Below are 11576 nucleotides of genomic sequence, written 5' to 3' on the forward strand. Positions count from 1 at the left end.
ACTCACGCACGAGCTACAGCTTATTTTCTGTTTTCCAAAAATATTTCCTCTGAATACGGTCGAGCGACGCCATGAGCCACAAGCTCCACATCATGCCTCTAAGCACCGGGAAATGAATCCCTCTATAACCCCACCCCACCGCCTTCCCCCAACACTTCCCCCGCCACCCACCCCACCCCAGGAACCCACATCTTTTGCCTCCCCTCCTCCCACCTTGGACCCCAGCGCAAGTCCACTGGGAGGTGCTGAACTCATTACGACATACTGTTTTCATCTCTCTCTCTCTCTCTCTCTCTCTCTCTCTCTCTCTCTCTCTCTCTCTCTCATTAATAAAGATATAAAGCACGACTTTCAGGTTTACGACAAAGAATTAGAAGCAGCAGTCATTATTTTTTTTTTTTACATTACAGATAATGATCAACCGGTTTTCTGACAACTGAGGAGTCGCCAGCAAAAAGTCATCAATCACCTGCAAAAGAGGTCGAGGAATCGGATGGCTAGACTGACAAAAGATTTACAAAATACGCAAATAACTGAAAACGCAGTTTTAACAAACCTGGACTCTCCCACATTTCGAGTGAGAAGACAAGAACAGGGTGGCGTGAAAGACAACAGATTCATCTTATTTACAAAACAGTTCACACTGTCTACGACATCTAATAGTATCGGAGCATAGTAAATATATAGGCAATCGATATACACCTTTCGTCCAGCCTGAATTATCACATTAGGAAGTATTCCATAGATTTGCATCAGTGAAAACAAAGCCGACATCAACTCATCCTGGAAGGAGCACAAGAGGAGAGATGTAATCCTCTTAGCCTCATATTCAGAAGGCTTTTCCGATTACTCTTTTCCAAGAGTAACTCCTCATTTAGCAGATCGCGTCCCGTGAGTCACATGAATGTGGGTGGTGAATCAATGTGTCTGCTGGGAAATGTGAGTGTAAATGAATTTGTCTGACTGCGTGAGAATGGACTTGTCACTTTGATATTTCACATTCCACGCCGTGGGACTTTTCCCTTACAACGAGAACATTTTGTAAATAGTTCTGTAAAGCTGAAGAGTCGGGTAGAATTTTAATTAGCAGCCTTCTCCTAATCTCAGGTTTCACTAGAGAAGGTGATTTTTTTCAAATTCTATTTTTAAAAACTTCTTCTAGTATTCTCCCCCTTATTTTCAAGCATTTCAACACATGCTGTGAGACTCATATTACATGTAAACATGTAGTAAACCTAAGCAACGTTGAGATTTGTCAATGCCTGGACGGGTGTTTGCTAAAAAAAGAAAAACAAGTCAGGCGGCGTTGGAGTGAATCCTCCTGAACATCAATGAGGCTGGCACTGGTCGTAACCACATTCAAAAAATATGTACTGGAAACGCACACACACACACACACACACACACACACACACACACATATATATATATATATATATATATATATATATATATATATATATATATATATATATATATATATATATATATATATATATATATATATATATATATATATATATATATAAATATATATATATATATATATATATATAAATATATATATATATATATATATATATATATATGTGTATATATATCCAGGTCTGTATGTGCATTTGTATGAAGAATTTTCTTTCAAAGACATAAGTCACTGAGCTTCAAATGTCTTTATTACTATAGATATTTGAGTTTATACAGGATAGAGTCCAAAGAACAACATTTTGCTATCGTGTATTTCAGTCATTTAAAATGCTATCAGTCTCATTCACTACCTGCAAATATCCAAAATAAACAGAATTTTATCGATCTTTAAATAACACGGCATAATTGAACTAGCATAATTCCTTGAAATTCAATTTAGCTCAAAACAAAGTAATGCATTCGAACTGCCATTACGGCTCATAATATATTTCACAGTGATAAATGAAAAGCAGTGAGGTAAACCCATTATTCGCAAGCGTTACTTTTCCCAGTATACATATCCCTAACCATCTATTAATGAGTTTGTGATGTAACAGATCGTTCTTAAAGTTGAAAACCCTTTAAAAGAAACTCACTGGAAGCGAGTAGTAGTAGCAGTAGTAGTATTAGTAGTAGTAGTAGCAGTAATAATAGTATTAGTAGCAGTAGCAGCAGCAGTAGGAGTGGGAAAAGTTTATATCAGATGATGCCCTCATAACCTTTTGGCGGGCGACAAAATTACATTTTCCTGATTGCAGTCGACCAAATATTTCAACTCCATTATTTCAATGAAGTTTTTCGATGAACAGACTCGAAAAAATAACAAAATAAAAACGAGAGTTAACGAGGGCATTCGTTTTTCTTTCGCTGTCGTAATGGATTAATATATGGATTAAATCTGGAGAGTAGGCAGGTGAAATAAAGGACTGGCATCTCCATTTCTCCTGTATTCTCCTGAACATGGACGGTAAGGCATTTGATGCAACGCTGTTGGATAGATCATTCATTCCCCCCACCCCTTCGAATGCCAAATATATAACAAAATGCAAAAATGAGTTAGAGAGATGCAAGAGGCAGTAACCCATGCTTCGTTTTACTTGCCAAATTAACACCATTGTGTTGCAAAATTGTTTCCCCTCCTCACGTTCCAATTGATGCTTCTTTGATTATACTCCAAAAGTCCTCTCTCAAGTCTTATCTTCGTCATTTTCCCAACTGATAAGCAGTTTTACTTATAAATTTTCTATCAGGGTCATAAAACAGAAATGCTCCACGACAATAAATCAGATTAGAAAACTGCATCGTATAATACAGCCCATAAGAAGTCAACGAAAAAAATGAAATAAATGTGAAAACTAATAAAGCCTCTAAATTCTACGGGGCAATAAAATCAAATTCATTACCTGATATAACATGGAGAAAAAACATTAAATATCTTTTGTGGTTGATTATTGATAAAATATTCAAGAACCTGAAATAACTACAAAACGAATCAAGGAGTATCTCTCCTCACAGCTACAAAAAAAAAAAAAGGAAGTTCCTTAAAGACATAATGGAGTGGAAAGGGATGACAATAGAGGAAAACTAGTTTCAATAACATGATAATAACATAGGATGATTTGAAACACGGGTGAGGGAAAAAAAACGCTACGCCATGAACTCGCCAACTTTCTCCGATAACGGCGAATCCAGGTAAAAAAAAAATATCTGGCAGGAAATTGCTCTTTCGATAAGGAAATCGTGTTTAGGTCCAAGCTGATAAGCAACGGGAACACGAAGTCTGTAGTTTTCTGTTAGAATTTCGGCGAGCAACAGACTCGTGAATGCACGCCTCGGAATGTATGGCTTGCCAACGACGATCTTCAATTTTACATCCACGTTTCCACAAAAAGCGTCACTGGCAAGAGTTCGCTCTTTTCTTATGAATTCAGTATAAAACTGATTGTTTGGACCGCATTTGTAGAATGCTTACTCACCCCCAAGAGCTAGGGGCTGGAATAAAAAAAAATTATTGAAACTAGCACAAACAACTCGACTTCAGTTATCGAAAAGGAAAACCACCTTTGCTGGATGACACCATACACTTTCTGATCATAGTTCAATGAAAAACAACGATGTGTGTCCAGCCCACTGTGGGTTCACTTTGGACTAAACTCATGTTCTAAGGACAGACAAGGAATACACACACAGATATACATATATATATATATATATATATATATATATATATATATATATATATATATATATATATATACTACCACACAAGTGAAAAATAAAAACGGGCTGTAGATCCTGACCGGTTTCGACTTTTTTTCCTAGCCATTGTCGTCAATGGGTTGGAAATAAAGTCGCAACCGGTCAGGACCTACACCTCGCCTCTCATTTTTCACTTGTGGTAATGTGTGATAAATGAATCACGTACAGAAGTGATTATAATCAGTGTGTGTGTGTGTGTATATATATACAGTATATGTGTATGTGTGTTAGAAAAAAAAACAAGGTAATGGTCATTGTCTCAACTATTCATACTTTGAATTGTTGAATGTTTGATGAAACCCTGTCACTATGCAGAACGCTTTTACGCTAAGTGTATTCAGTACAAGAGCACAGAATATGGTTATATACACAGGTATATATATATATATATATATATATATATATATATATATATATATATATATATATATATATATATATATATATATATATATATATATACATACACATATACACATACACACACACACATATATTTATATATAATATATATATATATATATATATATATATATATATATATATATATATAAATATATAATCTATATATGCTTAAAAATCACAGTAGTTGCACGTGACTTCAGTGTACAAGCGAATCCCACAGGAAAATGACAGGTAGAAGTTGAGTACCAAGCGCAAGTGATGCGTTAATAAACATGAAAGGGCATGGTACTGAACTTCTGCCTGTCATTTTCCCTGGGATTCGCTTTTGTGTGTGTATATATATATATATATATATATATATATATATATATATATATATATATATATATATATATATATATATATACATATATATATATATATATATATATATATATATATATATATATATATAATATAAACATAATTACAGCGCCCATGTACATAACGAAAGAGAAAGGGTTCCGTAGGTTACAAGTTATCGGACAAGGCATAAAATTTGAGTTAATTCTTCACCACCCTATATTTCAATTACTTTTACCTATGAACCTAAAACATCTAGGGGCGAAAACCTACCGTAAAAAGAATAAAACATGCAGGCCCTATGAACTTTTCGAGTGTTACTCAACAATAACATCCTCGTGGAATAAAGTACTGGCACCAGAGGAATGTCAATAGAAGCGACGTCGAGAGGCAAGACTCTAGTGATAGAAGGCAAGAAACCCTATGGAGTGCCAACATATGAACCCAACGGGACTCCAAAGGGAAATCAGCCTCCAGAGAGAGTGACAAGTCATAGGAAAATGTGATAAATAAATAAGTATGAGAGAATGGAAAATAAACCTACACATCAGAATTCAGGAGACTTAAGCAGGAAGCAGGAAATTCATCATTTCAAAAAAATAAGTATAAAGGTAAAATAACAAAATATCTTTGAAACAAGACCTTCCCGATTTTAATTTTTTTTTTTTTTAGCAACTCTTTCGGCAAGAATATGAAAACTAGAAAGTTTATACGACGCCAAAAGCTTTACACCAAAGAAATTAATGATCATCGATACCAGAACTCATCTATAAAACTAAATGTTTCACGCAGACATGGAAGTAAACGTTAGCATGCATTTGTTTCAGAGCTCATAACGTTCACGATTAAGAAAACAAAATCCTGTCGACATGAATAACATCATTTTATTGCTTACAAAAAATATATATATATAAATTAAGCGACTCATTTTAAAGCTCATGCATGCCAAAGCATGTCGCCATTCAAAAAAAAGCTTTGTCCACAATAAACCTCAGGTTACTGTATTGACCTTGCAGTGATATGATTCACACTCCAAGCACAGAGATTCACCCATGCACATAAACTCACAAGCACGAGTAACAGCTTAATATCCTTAGTCTACCTACGCGACATCACGCCTAGAGTAAATATAAACCCAACAGCTGCGATGAGATTTAAAACACCAGTTGCTATGGCAACCAAATTGTATCGGCTCCACGCAAATGTTTTACCCTTTCATAAGACAAAAAAAAAAAAATCACAGATTCGACATACTTAACGTTACAATTGCGTAATGCTGTGCTTGCACTTGTATTTTCGACGCATTTTTTTTCCAGTTACTTGTACAGCATCTTGTTTTATCTGTTACACTTTCTTGGAAAATTGTTTTCATAACTGCCAGTGATATTATATAGTTATAAAGAGAATATACAAGTAGCTAGGAATATCTACATGCTTTTATTGAGCTCAAAAAATATTCGTGTGTTTCTTTATCAATGTATGTATGTGCGTATATACATACATATATATACAAATATACAAATATATAATATATATATATATATATATATATATATATATATATATATATACAGATATATAAATATACATATACATGTGTATATGTGTATGTGCGTGTGACCAACGATTAGGACGCTCACCTCATCAGCTGCTAAAGCGACATAGTTTGAGTCCCGAACGGGACAGAACAATTTAAGCATGCTTAAATGTATACCGTTCTAATGAGTTAAGCAGTGAATTATATACATGGTAGTTTATCGACCGAGGCGGGTCTAAATCTTCCCGAAATCCTCGTTTAAGACAGGAAGACTTACACTTCCTGACACACACACACATACATACATACATACATACATTATGTATATATATATATATATATATATATATATATATATATATATATATATATATATATATATATATATATATATATATATATATATATATATATATATATATATATATATATATATATAGCTAGCTTGAGGGAGTATAGCACCAGACGATAGAAGCCTTCAAATGTTCAGTATTTATTCTCAAGATAACACTGCTTAGCAGGAGACCCTCCACACCGGCTGCTACCTACCACATTCGAGTTACGACACGGTACCTCATTCACTGATTTTATATAAATTCATACTATAAATACATATGCGCATGTATAAATATATATATATATATATATATATATATATATATATATATATATATATATATATATATATTAAATATATACATACATACATATATATATATATATATATATTAAATATATACCTGGTCTTTAATTTTCACCATACGTATATATTTGTCACGTGCAGTTTGGTGACTTATTGCATATATATATATATATATATATATATATATATATATATATATATATATATATATATATATATATATATATATATATATCCTGAACAATCTTTTATCCCGAATTCCTCTGCTAAAATCTAGGCCCTCCAATCTCACGGGAATCACGGTAATGAAAAATCACCGTTCGTCGAAGGGGCTCTGACATTCATCAATACCATATGGAATCCAAAGTTTTATAACACAGCCATCAAGAGTGATTGAAGGTTACCAGTCAAAAAACATATTCTTGTGGAATTCACGTTATGTCGCTGTGCTGGAATGGAAATTTTCCTGACTACGTAAGGACAGAATGATATAAGCTGTTGACGTTTAGAAAGTAATGATGATTGCCAATGCAAATGTATATTTAGAATGAAGAGAAAAAGCAAAGTCTTTAATCTTGCAGTCACACATAAAATATTACCTGTCCTAACTATGAAGATACAACGAAAAGCTGTTAACATGCAGAATGTAATAGCGATCACCAATGCAAATATATATTTAGAATTAAGAAAAAAGTCTTTAATATGGCAATCGCATGTGAAATATTACAAACAAAGTAAACGTAAGTGTTATCAGTTAATCTGATGTTCTGCAATACCTGATTCCCATATACAATTCATGAGATAACTATAACTATATAACCATGAGCTGCTGACATTCAGAAAGTAATAATGATCGCCAATGCAAATATATATTTAAAATATGAAAAAACTAAGTTTTCAATTTAGCACACACACACTAATGCAAAGTACGGTCAGCGTTATCAGTTAATCAAATGCACAACATTAGCTGGTTTCCATATGCAATTCATGTGGTATCCAATATATATTTTCTTGTCTAAGAGTACATAAAAAAAAATATGAAATTCTGCGACCATGTGTTGGGATTCTAATCTGATGGACCGAATCGATCTTTCCGTCTTTTTCGGGAAATTACGTTTTGGATATATATTATTTATTTCCTCTGTGACAGAATTTGAAGCGTGCCGAAAAACTACCTTCCTATTACGAACAAATCTTCACCCGGTTAAAGATATCATGAAAACACCATACGTGGCCAAATACAGGTATCCATTAGCTCGAAAAAAAAAAACAGTATCCCGGAAGTGTGCGCACACGGGGCATAAACATGTGTTTACAAATGCACGTCAATATATTCTCTCATGTGTACTGCTTGTTGTTTGTGATACGTAAAAGCTTCATCAGGTCTCCGCTTACCCACCCATAATAACAGTTTTGAATATCAGGTGTACAAACGGTTTGTCTCAAAAACAATATTCTGAAGTACTTGTTTTTACTGTCTTTATGAAACTTCTTATTTACCGCCTTTATCATTTCGTTATGCGTGAAAGTTATTTTCAAAAGATAAAGAAAACCTACATTACTCGTAAAATGAAATTCTGCTTATAAAAACTAAGCTGCTCCTTTTCCAAAAGATTTTCAACATTGTCAGTTCATTTTCAAAGCTGAGGCGACATCTAGAGAGAGACAATATTCAAATATGATGTTTTATGAAGAAAAACTAATGAATCTGATAACGATTACTATTTTCAAAAAGATATTTAGAATTATGGTTTATTATACAAATCAATACAGCCCTTCTCCCTTTACTGAGAATATTATGAGTACAATAAAAAAACTTTGCTTTTAAATGCCGACATATTGCTGTTAGGTAAATCTAACTTTTCATAAAAAATAATATATGATTTATTCTTGTGATATGTCTGAGAGAGAGAGAGAGAGAGAGAGAGAGAGAGAGAGAGAGAGAGAGAGAGAGAGAGAGAGAGAGAGAGATGAACTAGAATATTCTCGCCACTGTATCTGAAGGATGTGACCGTTTCATCACTAATCCATGTTTCTCGTGTAAACACTTCGAAGAAAAAATAATTTACAGTAATATGACAAAGCTGATCCTGAGGCTTAACGGTGCAAGGGCGTTGTTAACAGCTTATCATAAACAGAAGAGCAGCCCTTACAAAGAAAATGGTAAATCTTATTATGATCCCCAGAGAGAATAATGCATTGCACAACGAGCGTTTCTAGGATATTCAGATCTAAATATATCTGACGAGTTTGTGCAAGAATGCCTTGAACACAATTGTGAACAGGAACATAGAACTGCATGAACGTGCTGCTGAGGAAACTAAAACCTTTTATATATATATATATATATATATATATATATATATATATATATATATATATATATATATATATATATATAATATAATATAATATATATATATATATATATATATATATATATATATATGTTTGTGTGCATGCATGTATGAATGTATGTATATGTATATGTATATTTATATATATATATATATATATATATATATATATATATATATATATATACTATATATAATGTTTGTGTATATATATATATATATATATATATATATATATATATAAATATATAATGTTTGTGTATGTATGTTATATATATATATATATACACACACACACGTGTCTGTGTCTAATGTACAACACTGTTTGGCAGGTCAACGTCCTCAAGTAATAAAAGCCAATTTAAAATCTAAAACTAAACCAAGGCAAGATACATTGCATTACATTTACGAATGGAAACGCTTCATTCAACCGTATCAACTGTTTGCACCATTGTTCAATTATTATTCCACATAAGGTTAGTCAAGTATTTCAATACAGTGTATAATATGAAACACTTCTATTTTTATTATGACAAACACTCACAAAATACTGAATGAAACAGTTAACTCGATAAGAATTGCGGGTGAATGTTTACAATTCACTTTCTATTTCCGAACTTAAACCGAATAATTACCTAATTAACATAATAAATCATAATTATACAGATGTGTTCACGTGTTCAAGCCATAAGAGGTAGAAGTTAAAATAGTAAAAGCAGCATGTGTGAATTTTTATGATGAATTGAAAACAAACCCAAAATGTTTTCTAGGCGATGTGATTAAATTTCAATTTAGTTAAATTTCTATGCCTATAGTGTTGTATTAAGGAAATATGTTAATGCATCACTGATAGCCTAGTTATAAGAAAAGAAATATATCACTGAAAAACATGTATGAAAGGAAAACTTTAAAATCTGTAAAAATAAAAAAATAAACAAAAAAAACCTTTTCAACTCTACAGTGTATTACGCATCCTTACAAATCCTATGGAAATGAAAATACTTGTCCTTTCAAATGCCAATAGTATCTCTAAAAATTTTACTTTAAGTATCTTAGATGATAAATATTATTTCAGTTATGTCAATAAATATAAGCTTTTTTTCATCAAATCCTTCCATACGTCGCGTGATATAACTGCATATCTAACGTGACTAACGAAACTATTCCTAATTAATTTTATATATTTGAAACCTTTCAGAAAACTTGAATGGAACATTGCAAACAGCAGGCCGGTCATCTCAACTGGATAGAGAACAATCAGATTGACTACCGGACTTAAAGTTTGAAACAACGTCGAAAAACAAATCAAAATGAGATCCGGATTGAGAGTCTAAGAAACGATTAAAACGGCTGGCGGGGCGATTAGTGGCCAACTTAATGCGAATGAGAACAAAACAGCAGGAATCATTGTCGCGTGTTTGTGTTGTTGTTCTTTCCTCGTGAATCGGTTGACAATTCCTTAATGCTTTCCGATGAAACCTACGTCCCGGTACTGGGCGCTTCTCCAGGAATAAACTTTTACAACATGCGGTTCCCTCCGCATTACAGCATCCGGGAGTGTTATTCCTTCATGCCCTTTATTCCTTCATGTCCTACAATTATTCTAAGGTGCTTTAACATTACTTGGAACGGCACCTTGTTTATGCACCTTCCAAAGTAGGGTTATGCGTAATATGACAAATCATAGCCTAAGTTCTTTTTAATCTACTTGGCAAATCTAAATATATTTTTGCCTGATATTATAACAATGCGCAGAGAATTCGGAGGCATTGAACACCCCCCATGTCTTTAAGCGATGAAATGTAAATTAGGTATAATGTCCATTTAAAAACATTATAAATTTTTCAAATTGACTTCTCTCTCTCTCTCTCTCTCTCTCTCTCTCTCTCTCTCTCTCTCTCTCTCTCTCTCTCTCTCTCTCTCTCGTAGCTGTATTCACAAAGCTGAGTTTTGAAAGTTATTATAATATATCATTCAGAAACTAACTCTTCACATATACTAGATCCACTTTTAATTTAAGTTCGATACAAAGATCAGGTTCTTAAGGTAAACATCAATGTGGCATCAGATGAAAAATGAAAAGATTTCTTACTGACGCTACAGGAGTGATATCATATGTATTTGCAACTTTTTATAAATAATTTCAATGCAGATATAAAATGACAATAAAGACGCTGGTATTTATGGTAGAGAATTTAATGTTAACATGTCACGGTGCATGCGCACTTTTCTCAGTCAGAGAGAGAGAGAGAGAGAGAGAGAGAGAGAGAGAGAGAGAGAGAGAGAGAGAGAGAGAGAGAGAGGGACTAACTGTAAAAAGGCCAGAATGAAAAATGTAATAAAATTATAAATCTCACAAAAGACGAGGGTCTTTGCCAGTCTATTCAATCATATGGAACGATGCTTCGGTAACATTATCAAAGCGTATAAATGTTTCTAAAATTAGACAAGTCATGAGGCTATCCAAGCCTCGAGGCTGACTTGTTGCGGCATCTCTGATTTATCGGTCCACAAGGAGTTACCTAAAATAACAGAAAATGTAACTTCTTGACCAACGGATATATGTCAT

The 11576-nt window shown here is 33.1% G+C and overlaps 1 protein-coding gene across 3 annotated transcripts in view; it reads right to left on the reverse strand.

The window, feature by feature from the left end:
• Positions 1-11576, reverse strand: part of LOC136826736 (uncharacterized) — a 358177-nt gene that overhangs the window by 345874 nt on the left and 727 nt on the right. The gene's annotated exons all lie outside the window — the stretch shown is intronic.

The sequence above is a fragment of the Macrobrachium rosenbergii genome, chromosome 41, assembly GCF_040412425.1.
Source record: "Macrobrachium rosenbergii isolate ZJJX-2024 chromosome 41, ASM4041242v1, whole genome shotgun sequence".
In the NCBI taxonomy this organism is placed as follows: domain Eukaryota; kingdom Metazoa; phylum Arthropoda; class Malacostraca; order Decapoda; family Palaemonidae; genus Macrobrachium; species Macrobrachium rosenbergii.